The 14,242-nt window shown below is 41.5% G+C and overlaps 1 pseudogene; it reads left to right on the forward strand.

Moving 5' to 3' along the window:
- The first annotated feature begins 13,043 nt into the window (after positions 1-13,043).
- Positions 13,044-13,900, forward strand: LOC103018340 (60S ribosomal protein L9-like; annotated as a pseudogene).
- The last annotated feature ends 342 nt before the right edge of the window (positions 13,901-14,242 follow it).

The raw sequence follows: 14,242 nt of genomic DNA on the forward strand, positions 1-14,242 counted from the left end.
TACAACCATTAGTAACCATTTCATACAATAACCATTCATTGTCACATCATTGAAAGCAAATCTTTAAAGAAATAACTCAAAAAAATGGGATGGATACAGATTTCTGATTCCTTTTTTTTTTTTTTTTTTTTTTTAAGAGAGCTTTGTGAACTCAGCAGCATTTTCATCATTTCGTCTTCAGTAGATGCTCAGGGTTGGAAATAGATATCCCCTGAACACCAATCCAAGTGAGAAAAACATTGGCAGTCAGAATCTGTGTGTCAGAGCTGCTGGGTCCCTCTGTCCTCTTCATGCCCCATCACTTGGCTGGATGCTCTGAACTCCTGCCCCCTGCCCTGGGCTGCCCTTTCGGGAGGGCTTCTGTAGCTGTGGAACCATAGAAGACCCGTGTAAGAAGTACTTGCTTGTCATTGCTGTTTGACTTCCGTCTTCCTGCTAGCTTGTCTTGCTCCTCTGTTTCCTGCCCATTGTTCTGGACTTGGACCTTCTGCTCTGCTCTGCTCACTGGCGTTTATGCATTCCAGGCCTGTATTTGTCTGCCTGGCTTCTGACCCTTGCTCCCTGTGTGAAGTCTGATTCATGGCCTTGCTCTGACCCTGGTGTCCTGGCTAATGTCCTCTCCTGGCTGTTCTCAGGGGACCAGGGTGCTCCTTGTTCTGAACTTCACCTTCCATGTCTCGCCTCAGCTTGCCTCTCCCTCCCTTCTCAATCTTGCCTTGGATTTCTGGGTCATTCATTCATTCAGCAACCAACTACTAAATGCCCAATGTGTGCTGTTGATGCAAAGATAAATAAGACAGGCTCTGCTCGTACAGAATTCACCAACTAGAGGATAAATCGGCCCCAAAAGAGGCAGATCCTGATTTTGTGAAGCTTATGTAAATTTGGGGGCCCTTGTTATGAAAAAGAATGCAAAGTTATGAATACACACTTAGGAAGAGGCCTTGGAAAGGGTCTATGTGAGCAAGATCCCTGAAACTTTATTACATAGTAAATTCACCTGTGTGGACAGATAATTTTTAAAAGGAGTTAAGTTCTGGGGTAGAACTATGCAGGGGACCAAGGAAGGGCAAGTAACCTACACCTGGATGTCAGGGATGGCTTCCTGGGGAGGTTACCACCAATGAGTTTTATAGCTGAGTACTATTTAAGTAGATGAAGAAGAGAGGGAAGGAGAAAGAGGCAGACAAGGCCTTGCAGCAGAGGGTCCAGCATATAAATGTAGACTGTAATGAGTCCTGGGTGCTCCCAGCAGCTCTATTTTGCTGGAGGATCAAGTGAAGTTGGAGAAGGCAGTTGGTACTAAAACTCTGAGAATCTGTGCCACAGTAAGGCTCTTGGATTTTTCCTGTTGCTTAGGTTTTCATCTCAAACAAACCACTCTGGCAGGAGAATATGCAAGTGTGCATATCAGTTAGGAGATGTGGCAGTTGTTCAAGCAACAGGTGACAGAGATATGAACTAAAGCTATAATAGCAGGAATAGAAAGAAGAGATGGGTCAAGATATATGTGGAAGATTAGATGTAGGGCCAGTGAAGAGTAAAGAGGAAGCTCGGGTGAATGTGAGGATGGCAGGACCATCATACGAAAAGGGGGTAGAGAGGACAATGGTTTAAAGGGATTTGATACGTTTAGTCTTAGGGCAACTCATTGGAGGCGTTCTTTTAGAAAAATCATATCTGAGTCTGAGGCTGGAGGAGTCATGTGGGTAGTAGGTGCAGATTAAAGAAGTATCAGCATATAGGTAGTAATTGAAAGCAAGGGAATGAATGAGCTAACTCAGGTAAGTGTGGAGAGAAAGAAATGGAGGGTGGGATCCCAGGAAGGGCGCTTGGGAAGGTGTCGGAACAAGCCATAGGGAGGTCTGAGGAGGTTGGGAGAGTCCAGTGTCGTAACAACCAAAAGAGTAAAACATGTCAACACGCCAAATGCTGCCGTCTTGCAATAAGAAGACTGAAAAATGGGCATTGGATTTGTTGACAGGAAGTAATTGGAGATGAGGATGAGAGTAGTGATGAGAACAAGCCAGGTTTCAATAGGCTGAGCCCTGGATGAGAGGTGAGGAAGTAGTGATGAGTGTGGAACCCTGGGTGGAGAGTTTTGCATGAGAAAATCATCCAATTAGCTCCATTCATTAGCATTAGCTCCAGTCACTAGAATCTAAGGGACTTTTTTTTTTTTTTTGAGATGGGAGATACTTGAATATATATTTAAGATGGGAGAGATGCTTGAGCATTTTTATAGCCAGAGAGTTTAAATATTCAGAAGCTGGGATAGAATGTGGGATGGAATAAAGCCTTATTATCTGTGACCCTGTTTGCTTGTTTTCCTTGGGAACTCCCACTCCTGATCCTATTGCTCCTTCTAAGAGATGAAAATTGTCCCTTTCCAAGGTGGCTAATACAGATCTGGCTGGTTGGTCTTCAGATCTTTTAAGTTTTCTGTCAACTCTGAGGTTCAGTGATTGATTTATTGATGGTCCAAAGAAACATCGGTGTATTTGTCAGCCTACAGTGGTCTTGAGTCAGGCCACCTTGGAATGAGAACAGCAGAAAGCATAAAATGGGGTGAAAAGGAATTATCCTGACCCTCCAACATCCCTCTCCTTTGTAATCATTGTCCCCTCACTGACTTGCCTGGTAGGGAACAATTTGCTTCAAAGGGAATAGCATTATCTAGGGGTAGAAAAAAAATCAAGAAATGGTCAGTTTGCTCTTGCTTCTGGAACCTCTGATTTAGGCCATTGTTAAAACCACTGGTATCCATTCTAGAGGCAAAGGAGATCAAAAGCTACATCCCAGAGGCCATCTCAAAGCCGTGAAACTGAGATCCCATTTGCTGGCAGCTGAGAGCAGCGCAAAGTTGGGCACTGACAATAAATGTGAAAATGCTTTATAAACCAGAACATGCTCTACAAATGCCAGCTATCACAATCCTTTCTGAAAGCTGTTTGCAGAAATATTTGCCTGAAGACCCCATAGTACTCAAAATAAAGCACCAGTAACTCAAAGGCAATTGTATTCCTTTTTAAAGCATATGTTTTACTGCAGCATGAGAAACTAAACCTCATTTTCTGCTTAATGCCCGCTTGACAGACTTGGTGGAATCAAAGAGCTGGTCTCCCACCATCTCTCACGTATTGCCTGAGTATGTGCTGAAGTGGGCCTGCTAGCGATAACCAAACACAAAATGAAAAGCACTTTGCCACGGCGCTCCCCTCGACCCCCTGCCTTGACTGCTGTTTAAATGATAAATATCCAGTAAAAACCACAGTACTAGAGCCCAATTAGTATTAGTGTTAAAAAGACTTTCACCCATTTCAGGGAGAAAATGTGTATATACTACATAGTTATGATCAAGGGAATGATGAGCTATGGGCAAATAAAAAATAAAAAAACATTAGGACTCATGGTAGGTGACACATTTATCGTTAGTACTCAGAGATACCCTGAAGTTAAAATAGGAACATTGTCTTGTGTGATCTGATTTTTAGAGACAAGGGAATCCAAACGCAGTTACTCTTTCCCAAACTCAATCATCCATATCTTACTTATTGAAACCTAATATGTATGATGATGATTCTATTTCTCTAATTCAAGGCTTTGCTCCTTGCTAAAACAAATTCTTGGAGGAAGCAGCATTTAAAAGTTCTCATCATTATCCCCTAAATGTGAGTGAGTTTCTGTTTTTTTCTCTTAAGTAGGAGGGTGTTGCTTCCTAAGTGGGGGTGAGAGGGGGAGAGGAAAGGCAAGGAGCAGCCCATGCTTCTCTTCACAGTTTGCTTCGGATCAGGGCAGCCTGAGGAATTATGGCAGAGCTAGTGGTAATTTACCCATATTCATGCATCCAGCCATCCATTGGATATCCATCCAATATCCATCCATCTCTGTGGCATTAGAATCCCAGTTTTCATTTTGAGTAGACACATATTGAGCAAAAGAACATGTTTCTAAATTTCTCCCCATCTCACTCCTTACAGCTAGGGGTGGCCAATAAGATATAGGCAGAAGTTACGTAGCAGAACTTCCAAGAACATTTCTTAGAAAAGTGATAGGACCCTAAGAACATTTTTTTTTTTTGCCTTCCCACCTCCTTTATTTTTCTTTCTCCTAGGAATGCAGATAGGATGGCCTATAAAGGGCTAGTGCTCTGGCAGCCATCTTGTAAGTATGAGGATAAGGGATAGCACCGTCAGAACAGAGAGTTGAAGGGAGCCTGGGTTCCTGTTGACAAAAGGGAGTTCCCACACCAGCCCTGGACTGCTCACCTTTGGATTTCCATTACATGAGAAAGAAATAAATATTAGTTAAACCACTCTTTTTTTCAGGTCTCTGCTACTCACAGTTGATCTCAATTCCTATCTGATGCAGATGAACATAGATTTTGTAGTAAACACACACACACACATACACACACACAAATAAAGTAAAATTTAAAAACCATACACACACACACACAAACACACACACACACAAATAAAGTAAAATTTAAAAACCCTGGGCAGAGTTCTGTGTTTATCTTTGGATTCCACAACCAAAGGTGGATAAAGACAATTTGGTAACCTTTCAGAGAAGACCCTCCTCCACACACACACACACACACACACACACACACACACACACACACGCACAAATGCATTACCTTGTCTAAATACATTTATCAAGCATGTGATTACCTGTAGTATTCTACTGAGTTTCATGATAGAGCTATTTCTTGTTTTCAAGTAGTTCACAATCTCTGATAGATCACACAGATGCAGGCATGATAAACTATTTGAAAAACAATACCTGCAAAGACAAGTTAAAAAGACTAGGTAGATTTGAAGAGAATATAAAAAGTGATATAAAATGTCTATTCAAAAGGATTACTGTATAAAGAATTTTGACCTGGCAGTTCACATATCATGTAAGAACAAAGCAAGTGGGAATGATACCGATCTAGAAAGGATTTTAAGTGAAATGGGAATTCAGGGGTGGATTTACTGAGAAGCCAGTGAAGCTCACCCTTTGTGGCCCCTCATTTGCATGCAGTTCAGATCACTGTTTCTTTCCACTTCGACTTCCCTTGTATTACACTTCCCCTTGTGTTGGATGGTGGAGGAACAAATAAGGCATCTCTGGGATCCAAATAAGAGGAAGTTGAGATAAGAATGCCTTTAGTTTGCATTTAGTGGGACATAGTTATGAAGGTCACAATCACTTCTGTGTGTAGTAAGTTATTCCTAGCCATCGGGAGTAGGAATGGCTTCCAGAAATACTCCTGCTGCCTACAGTGGCCTCATGACATGAAGGTGCAGAGCCAGAGGTCACACAGTGATATGAACTTGTACTACTACAGCTTCCAATGCTGGAAGTATGTGAACAGTAGAGCAGAACCATGTTTGAAATGCACAGAGCCAGAAGCTACTCTGGAAAATTATTTTAAACATCTGATGTATAAAAATTTTTTATTTTTTTAAATTGTGGTTAATTAGACAAAGCAAAATTTACCATGTTAACCATTTTTAAGTGTCCAGTTCAGTGGCATTAAGTACATTCACATTGTGCTGCTATTACCACCACCCATCCACAAAACTCTTTTCATCACATGAAACTAAAACTTTGTACCCATTAAGCAATAACTCCACATCCCCCCTTCCACCATTCCCAGGAAACCACCATTCTTTCTGTCTCTGAACTTGACTACTCTAGGTACCTCATATAAGTAGAATCATGTAATACTTGTCCTCTTGTGAATCATATAATACTTGTCCTCTTGTGACTGGCTTATTTCACTTAACATAATGTCTTCAAGATTGATCATGTTGTAGCAGGTGTCAGAATGTCCTTCCATTTAAGGCTGAATAATAGTCCACTTTATGTATATACCACATTCTCTTTGTCCATTCATCTTTTGATAGACACTTGAGGTCCCTCCACCTTTTGGCTATTGTGAATAATGCTGCTATGACCATGGGTGTACAAATATCTCTTAGAGACCCTGTTTTCACTTTTTTTGGGTATAAGTGATGTGTAAAATTTTAAGTGGAGGATGAGGTTCTCATTGATGCCTAGTTAAATTGGACATTCTTGCCTATGGAAGTTTTTTTACAATGCATTATATGCAATTATAAACACACCACACATACAGTCTTTTTCTTTTTTGATGGGGATTGCACAACTTAGAACCTATCAGAATTTCTGTACTTGTTGGCACAAACCTACAGTATGACTACAAAATGGCCATAATGTCTATTTGTGAACTCGTGTTTCCTGCATCCCAGCTGTCAAAAAAACATTTTCACCAACCATACTAAAAAGACTGATTTATCTTTCTATTTTCCCTATAAAAAGTGTTATAAGATCATCCTTATGAAGAGGCAATCAAATATTATTCAACCAATTAATGTAGAAAAACAATTATAATAGAGGTGTGTCAGGTAATTAAGGAGTAAAAGATATTTTGTTATTTTCCTGGACTTTGTGGTGTTTTTGGGTTTTGTGAGCTTTAAAAAATTTGTAATTTGTTATGCTCATCTCAGTCTAGATAAATATTCACGTTCTTACCTAATTTTGTATGTGTGATGTTGTACTGTTTTTCTCAAAAAGGGTGCCCCAGTTGTATATGTTTTGGGCTCCACAAAACCTGGATCTGCTGCTGTGGAGGTCCCACAGACCCCAGTGCCGGGCTCAGGAGGTCTCAGTTTCTTTACCTCCCTCCCACTAGATGTCCTGGCTTTCTTGTGACCTGGTGCCTTGTGTAGGGAAAGTCTGAGCAGGGCATTTGGGGCCAGGCTGAACAGAGCATTTGGCACCCATGGGTGCTTGGTCATGAGGTGCTGGGTGCCCACAAAGTATGCTTCTCTTTAGCCAACCACCAGGAGGACCAACAGAGGAGGGCAGGTAAGGGAGGTTCATGTCTAACTGAAGGCTGGGCAGTTGTGGTAATGACTTGGCTCCCACTAGCTTCTGTGAACTCATAGTTATCTTTAAATTCTTGGGCAACTTCCTCAGGAGAGGTTCACAGACTCCTTCAACACCCCCTTCCTACTCGGCCCCTACCCAATATCCCTGATTTCTTTTTAGTCTGGAGGAAATCCCCCCTCTTTCTTTGAGTTTTTATCAGAGGTACTCCCTCATTATGAACATCTTTTCCCTTGTTCCTTAAAAATGGACTTTTGGTCCCCTCGAAAATAGACCCTGGAGTCACTAGCAACCCCAAATCGAATTCTCCTATCCTGGGGTGGCAGGTGGGGCTATTATCCTTCAAGTCCTCCCAGGAGGATAAGAGAAAATGTATGTATTCTATCCCTTTAAAGCAGCAAAGCAAGGGAAGAAATACCACATGGTTAAGTTGCCTTATTAAAAGAACCTCACTATTCATATCCTGGCACATACGTGATAAAGATTAATAGAATTTCAGAGTTGTAAGTGAACCTACAGATCCTCTTGTCAACCCCTATGATTTTACAGATGAAGCATGTACAATCCCTAGAGGGTAAATGATGCAGCCAAGGACGAGGCTCTGTGAGCTGCAGAGCCAGCCCCACTCCAGACCGCTTCGTCTCCAGTCCTGTGTTTTCTCTCTGTCACATTCACGTTAGATATGGTGAGGAAGTTTTAGACAGAGTTGTTGAATGCCATGTTAATACTATTTTATGAAAATGGATTTTAAAATTTTTTGCTGGAGGTTGAAAAGAAAAAAGTTCTCATTTATTTGAGTTGGCTTGCCTGTGACCTGCCTGAAGGCTTCAGAAAAGGCTAGATGAATTTTCAAGATCATTGTAGCTTTAATAGTGTATGATATTCACTCATCCATCCTCTTTAGCAGGAATTTCTTGAGGCATCTTCTATAAACAGAGCACCATATTGTGCACACAGAATAAAACAGTTATGGGATAAAAAATGGAATGTAAAACATGGTCCAAGCCCTCTGTGTGCTTAATATCCAGTTGAGGAGCAAACGCTGTGCCCACCGTCCTCCAATATACAAACGCATTTAGTATTAGTACATGGCACTTATCAAAATTATGATACAGAGAATTGAGCACCACGGCATCTGTGTGGGCATAAATGTTTGCTGGACCAAATTCTTCTCCTTAAATTAAGATGAGTGTCAAGATGTCTTACAGTTATTTAAGAATCATAAGCCATTATTTTGAGTGTTTTTCAAGGTAGGACATGCTTCCTTTCACAACCATGTTGAGGCTTGGGTGCATAAGTATGCAGGTGTCCTATGTGGTAGTGCATCTCCTTGATAGGGTAGGCCCTACAAACAGGGAAGCTAACACAGGAGATGGTTAGGAGGAGGCCAGTGCTCCAGCTTGGGTCAGAGGAAAGAATCAGGGTAAATGTCTTGAAATTAGGTACATTCTTTTTTTAAAAAATAAATTTATTTATTTATTTATTTATTTTTGGGTGTGTTGGGTCTTCGTTTCTGTGCGAGGGCTTTCTCTAGTTGCGGCGAGCGGGGGCCACTCTTCATCGCGGTGCGCGGGCCTCTCACTGTCGCGGCCTCTTTTGTTGCGGAGCACAGGCTCGAGACGCGCAGGCTCAGTAGTTGTGGCTCACGGGCCTAGTTGCTCCGCGGCATGTGGGATCTTCCCAGACCAGGGCTCAAACCCGTGTCCCCTGCATTGGCAGGCAGATTCTCAACCACTGCGCCACCAGGGAAGCCCTAGGTACCTTCTTTTGTCTAGGATTTTTTCCACTATTTGGGGAGGGGAGTGGCATGCAAAATTATGGTATTTTTGTCTGCAATCCTCAAAGCAACAAAGCAAATAATATATATATATATTTTGAAACATACATTGATTTCCCCTCTCCTTACCCTTGCCCCTTTCAAGCCTCTAGGCAGTTCTGGACTCCCTACTAGAAGATTCTTCTAGGCTGGGGATATATGTGGGGAGAGATAGAGGAAGTTGATGTGAGAAGAGTTTGGTGAATTCCAGAAGGAGGGTCTCTGCATCTTCTTCCTGAGCAGAGTCCCAAGGAGACGGTAAAAAAGGAGGAATCTGAGGCAAAAAGGGCCCTGTAACTGTGAGAGTCCTGAGGAGTTTGAAAGGCCACAGAGAGGTAGTGTCTGCACAGAGTCCAGGTCTACAGGGTATGGACAGCTCTGTAGGTTTCTGTAGGTTTCCATGGCCTAACAGAGCAGAGAATCACAGAATAGTAACAATGTCTACATTTGTGGCATGGAAGTAAGAGACAGGGTTGGGGATGTCCCAGCTATGCATGCATGGGCTGCAACCAAGGACCGGATGCTTCCATTGACAAAACTTGGTTTGACATTGACCTCTTGGAATTTAGACACAACCCCAGGGTGAGGGTCAGGGTCTCCAACTAACAGGAGAACTTCCTGCTGTCTAGGAGGGGCAGGGGGAATCAGGCCTTCTAAATAGAAATTAAGTTTTACTATAGAAGAAAAGTTTATTTCTGGCACCCCTGAATTTATTCACTGAGATTCATACCCACTATACCAATTTGTTTTTCTCTGTAAAATATGTCTTAAACAATTACTCTTGTCTTTGTTTGAACTGTTGAAGTTTCACAGGCAGGATTCAGATAAAAATTCGCACAATATTCCTAAAACTGCTTGACTCCTTGTGGTTTCTAACCAATTTTCTGGTAACTGTGCAGAGCTTAGAAACATCAGTCTAAAAATTTGACATGACATTTGGCAGAAATAAAGCCTTTAGCAAAACCCACCAGAGGCATCCTTCAAATGACTGGACTCTCCGCTGGGAGCATTTCTGGGAAGGTTGTTATGGGCCTATATATGTTGAGACTCTCCTGGAATTTAAAAAATGTGAAACTGGAACTTATCAATGCAGTGTTAGCTAAATTCTTATGCACTGAAAACAGTACCACCTCAGCAGAAGGCAGAAAATGAAGGAATAGAATATGCCCTAAGCCAAAGCACACCAGCTGCCTATTTGTTGGGGGCAGGGAGGGTGAATGGGGAGTGAGTGAGTGATCAGAGGCCAAGTCCTATAAAACCACCTAAAATTTTATGGCCAGGAGGCTTCTGGATGGCTGGCTTTAGATGAGAAGCGAGGATGGGGAGGCCACTTCTCGAGTGTAGATCAAATGTTTTAGATGCTAACAACACTTAAGTGATAGAGAGGTGGAAAGAAAGACAAGATCGGGGATTCTACCCAGATTAAGTTTTGCACAGTGACTAGGGATCTTTTTTTTAATTGACAAGAAATTCACATAACATAAAATTAACCATTTTAAAGTATACAATTCAGTGGCATTTAGTACATTCACAATGTCATGGGACCACTACCTATATCAAATTCCAAAATATTTTCATCACCCCAAAAGAAAACCCACTGCCCATTAAATGCTCAGTCCCCATTCCCCTCTCAAGCTAATGGCTGACAACCACCAATCTGATTTCTGAATCTGTGGATGTATTTTTTAGGATATTCATATAAATGGAATCATATAATATGTGACCTTTTGTGTCTGGCTTGTTTTATTTAGTACATTTGACTCTTGAACAGCATGGGTTTGAACTGGCCCGGTCCACTTATGCACGTATTTTTTTCCATAAGTATGTACTACAGTACTATACAACCTGAGGTTGGTTGAATCCCCATATGTGGAAACATGGATACAGAGGACTGACTTTAAAGTTATACATGGAGTTTTGACTCCATGAGGGTCAACTGTGTAATGTTTTTGAGGTTCATCCATGTTGTAGCATTAGAGTAGTTACCATTTGATATGCTACTTCTGATGGACCACAGAAAAGGTAAAATTTAATTGTGTGTCTATCACCGCTTTGGAAAAAGAGACTTAAGGTCCAGTTCATTTCCCCAAATAGACCTCTTCCTCTTCTGGATTCTTTATCCTCATGTGAAATGGACATTGGTTGTTTTTGCTCACCCAGTCTCTGAGCCCCAAGGAGCAGCTCTTGATTGTGTGTAGGGCACAGTCTTTCCCCCACATAGCCTTTGGAGTTCACGTAATGCTGATCCAACCTCCTCACTTTGGAGGGGCCACTGACCTCAGGCTGTCTAATAAGGACTTTCATTCTATTGGCCACAGTTCAAGATGGACAAGTATTCCAGTTTTGGGGATCCCACGTGGAACTACAGAAATGTGTTTCCTTTCTGTTGGACTTGAAGCTGAATCAGCCTACCAAGCGTCTCCATGTAAAGAGCCAAGCCAACACAAAAGAAAGCAGAGGGAAAAGAAGGTGTGAGAGAGCTGAATCCTGGGAACATTGTTGAGCCACTTTGTCCAGTCATGTTTAATTAGTTACAAGACTTTTTGTCTTTTCTTATAGCAGTTTGAGTTGGACCTGTCACTCCAAGGCATGGGCATGACCACACTCACGTAGGGCTGGGGCAGTGTGCATCAAGACATTCTGTCCCCATCCGCATGTGTTCTTTGAAGTGAGGACTCCAATACTCTATCTTCTTGGCTTGTGTGGATAGTGCTTTACTCTGTCACAGCAGCACTGGAAAAGTAAAATACTATTTAGTGTTTTGCTATTTACCCACCTACCTATTTATATCTCTCTACTCATAAGTATTTTTACTATAAGCTCATATGAAAGAAGAAATCTGAACTTTTCCTCTTTGGTTTCATGACATTAGATCCTTGATAGGGATACTCTTTTTCGTTCAATACGTTGAAGGATAAAATTTCATTCAATAGCATAGAAAACAATGTGCGTCATTTTACCAATAAAAAATCTTGAGGAATGACATTTTATATCATCAAATCTTTCTGATTCAAGTTGTCATAAGCACTGTAAACAGAAAAAAAAAATAGCTTTCAAGAATTAGAGTGGCTTTTTTCCTCAGTCTTTTTAGATTCTCATGTTTCACAGTAATAAAGATGGGAACTTTGCATATTCCCTAAAAACATTCTCCTCTCCAACACAGCTCAAGGTTTTAAGATAAGCTCCCAACTAAAATTTGGTAAAAAATAACCAGGAGAGAAGTTTCTTTCCATTTTTCTCTTTTGCTTTAATTGAAAAAAAAGAAGATAAATTATAGAGGAATAGTCCCAAGGGCATATTCTTTTCGTCAAGGATCTCTCTTTTCATTGCAGAGATTCACTTCACCTTTGGGCCTTTTGTGAAGAGCACCAGAAATGAAACAGCTTCTTCAAAAATTATCTTGGCATGCAGAGGTTAATGAATTGATTTCTTTAAAGATTCAGATTTTTACATTAAAAAAACTCTAAATAATCTGGTTGAATATTGTAATAGGTTGAATTGTGTCCCCCAGAAAGATATGTTAAGTCCTAACCCCTAATATCTCAGAACGTGAGGGTATTTGGAAATAAGGTCGTTGCAGATGTAATTAGTTAAGATAAAGTCATGACTGGTGTCCTTATAAGAAGATGGTCTTGGGACTTGCCTAGTGGCACAGTGATTAAGAATCTGCCTGCCAATGCAGGGAACACAGGTTCGATCCCTGGTCCAGGAAGATCCCACATGCCACAGAGCAACTAAGCCCGTGCGCCACAACTACCGAGCCTGCACTCTAGAGCCTGTGAGCCACAACTACTGAGCCCACGGGCCACAACTACTGAAACCCGCGTGCCTAGAGCCCGTGCTCCGCCACTGCAATGTGAAGCCCGCGCACCGCAACGAAGACCCAACGCAGCCAAAAAATAAATTAAAAAAAGATGGTCTTGTGAAAGCAGTGGCAAGTAGTGAGAACACCACGTGACAATGAAGACAGAGATTGGAGTTATGTGGCTGCAAGCCAAGGAACACCAAAGATTGGTAGCAAACCACCAGAAGCTAGGGAGAGGCGAGGAGGGATTCCCCTACAGGTTTTAGGGGGAACAGGGCCCTGCCTGACACCTTAAATTCAGACTTCTGACCTCCAGAACTGTGTACAATAAATTTCGGTGGTTCTAAGCCACCTAGTTTGTGGTACGATGTTGACAGTGCTAGAAAACTAACACATAATTATTTTTATATAATAATACTACTATTTTACAATGATAGAAAAGAAAGAATACCATAAATAAGACCCCTACCTCTATCAATTTCAAAAAACCTTGAGTTCTTTGCCACATCTACCGTGAGAATGAAGACCATCCTAAGCAACTGGACTGTTGATATCCCAGAAAATGTCAACATCACTCTGAAGGGATGCACAGTTATTGTGAAGGGTCCCAGAGGAACCCTGGGGAGGAACTTTAATTACATCAATGTAGACCCAGTCTCCTTGGAAAGAAAAAGAGAGGCTCTGGGTTGATAAATGGTGTCTTAGTCAGTTCAGGCTGCTCTAACAGAATCCCATAAATTGAGTGGCTTATAAACAACAGAAATTTATTTCCCACAGTTCTGGAGGCTGGAAAGTCCAAGATCAAGGTCCTGGCAGATTCAGTTTCTGGTGAGGACCTACTTCCTGGTTCATAGATATAAAGTCACTAATCCCATTCATGAAGACCCCACCTCTCAAAGGCCCCACCTCCAAATACTACCACACTGGGAATTAGGTTGCAACATATGAATTTGAGAGGAACACAAACATTCAGTCTATAGCAGTGTGGAAATAGAAAGGAACTGGCTACATTTCAAACTATCTGTAGTTCATATACAGAACATGATCAAGAGCAAGATACTGGGCTTCCATCACAAGATGAGGTATGTATATTCTCACTTACCCATCAATGTTGTTATTCAGTAAAATGGGTCTCTTACTGAAATAGAATTTGTTGGGTGAAAAATACATTCGTAGGATTCGGATGAGGCCAAGGCATTGCTTGTTCAGTATTTCAAGCCCAGAAAGATGAGTTAAATCTTGAAGGAAATGATGACTTCATATCAAATTTAGCTGCTTTGATTCACTCACAACGGTTAAAAGCAAGGATATCAGAAACATTTTGGATGGTACATGTTTCTGAAAAAGGAACAGTTCAGCAGGCTGATAAGATCTAAGAGTTGTCCAGCTGTGGAAACCACAGGATGCTGGATGCTTCCTAAGACCTATTTGTGAAACTTTAAAGATGCAATAAGAGCCCTCTATTGATTTGGGGCTTTTTTCAGAGAGAGAGAGAGAGAGAGAGAGAGAGAGCGCTAGCTAGGTCACTTGGCAGTATTACGATCTACGATCCACGATCCACGATCCTTAAAAAAAAAATCTAGCAATTTCATGTTATAATGTAGAAGACTATAATTATGATAGAGCTCAAAATTCCCCCAAGGGCATGATGGGAAACAAGTGGTGTCCTGTACAACTGCTGTTTCCTTACACTGGACCCAGCTCCTTAAACCCAGAGG

This window comes from Balaenoptera acutorostrata, chromosome 2 (assembly GCF_949987535.1).
Source record: "Balaenoptera acutorostrata chromosome 2, mBalAcu1.1, whole genome shotgun sequence".
NCBI classification, from domain to species: domain Eukaryota; kingdom Metazoa; phylum Chordata; class Mammalia; order Artiodactyla; family Balaenopteridae; genus Balaenoptera; species Balaenoptera acutorostrata.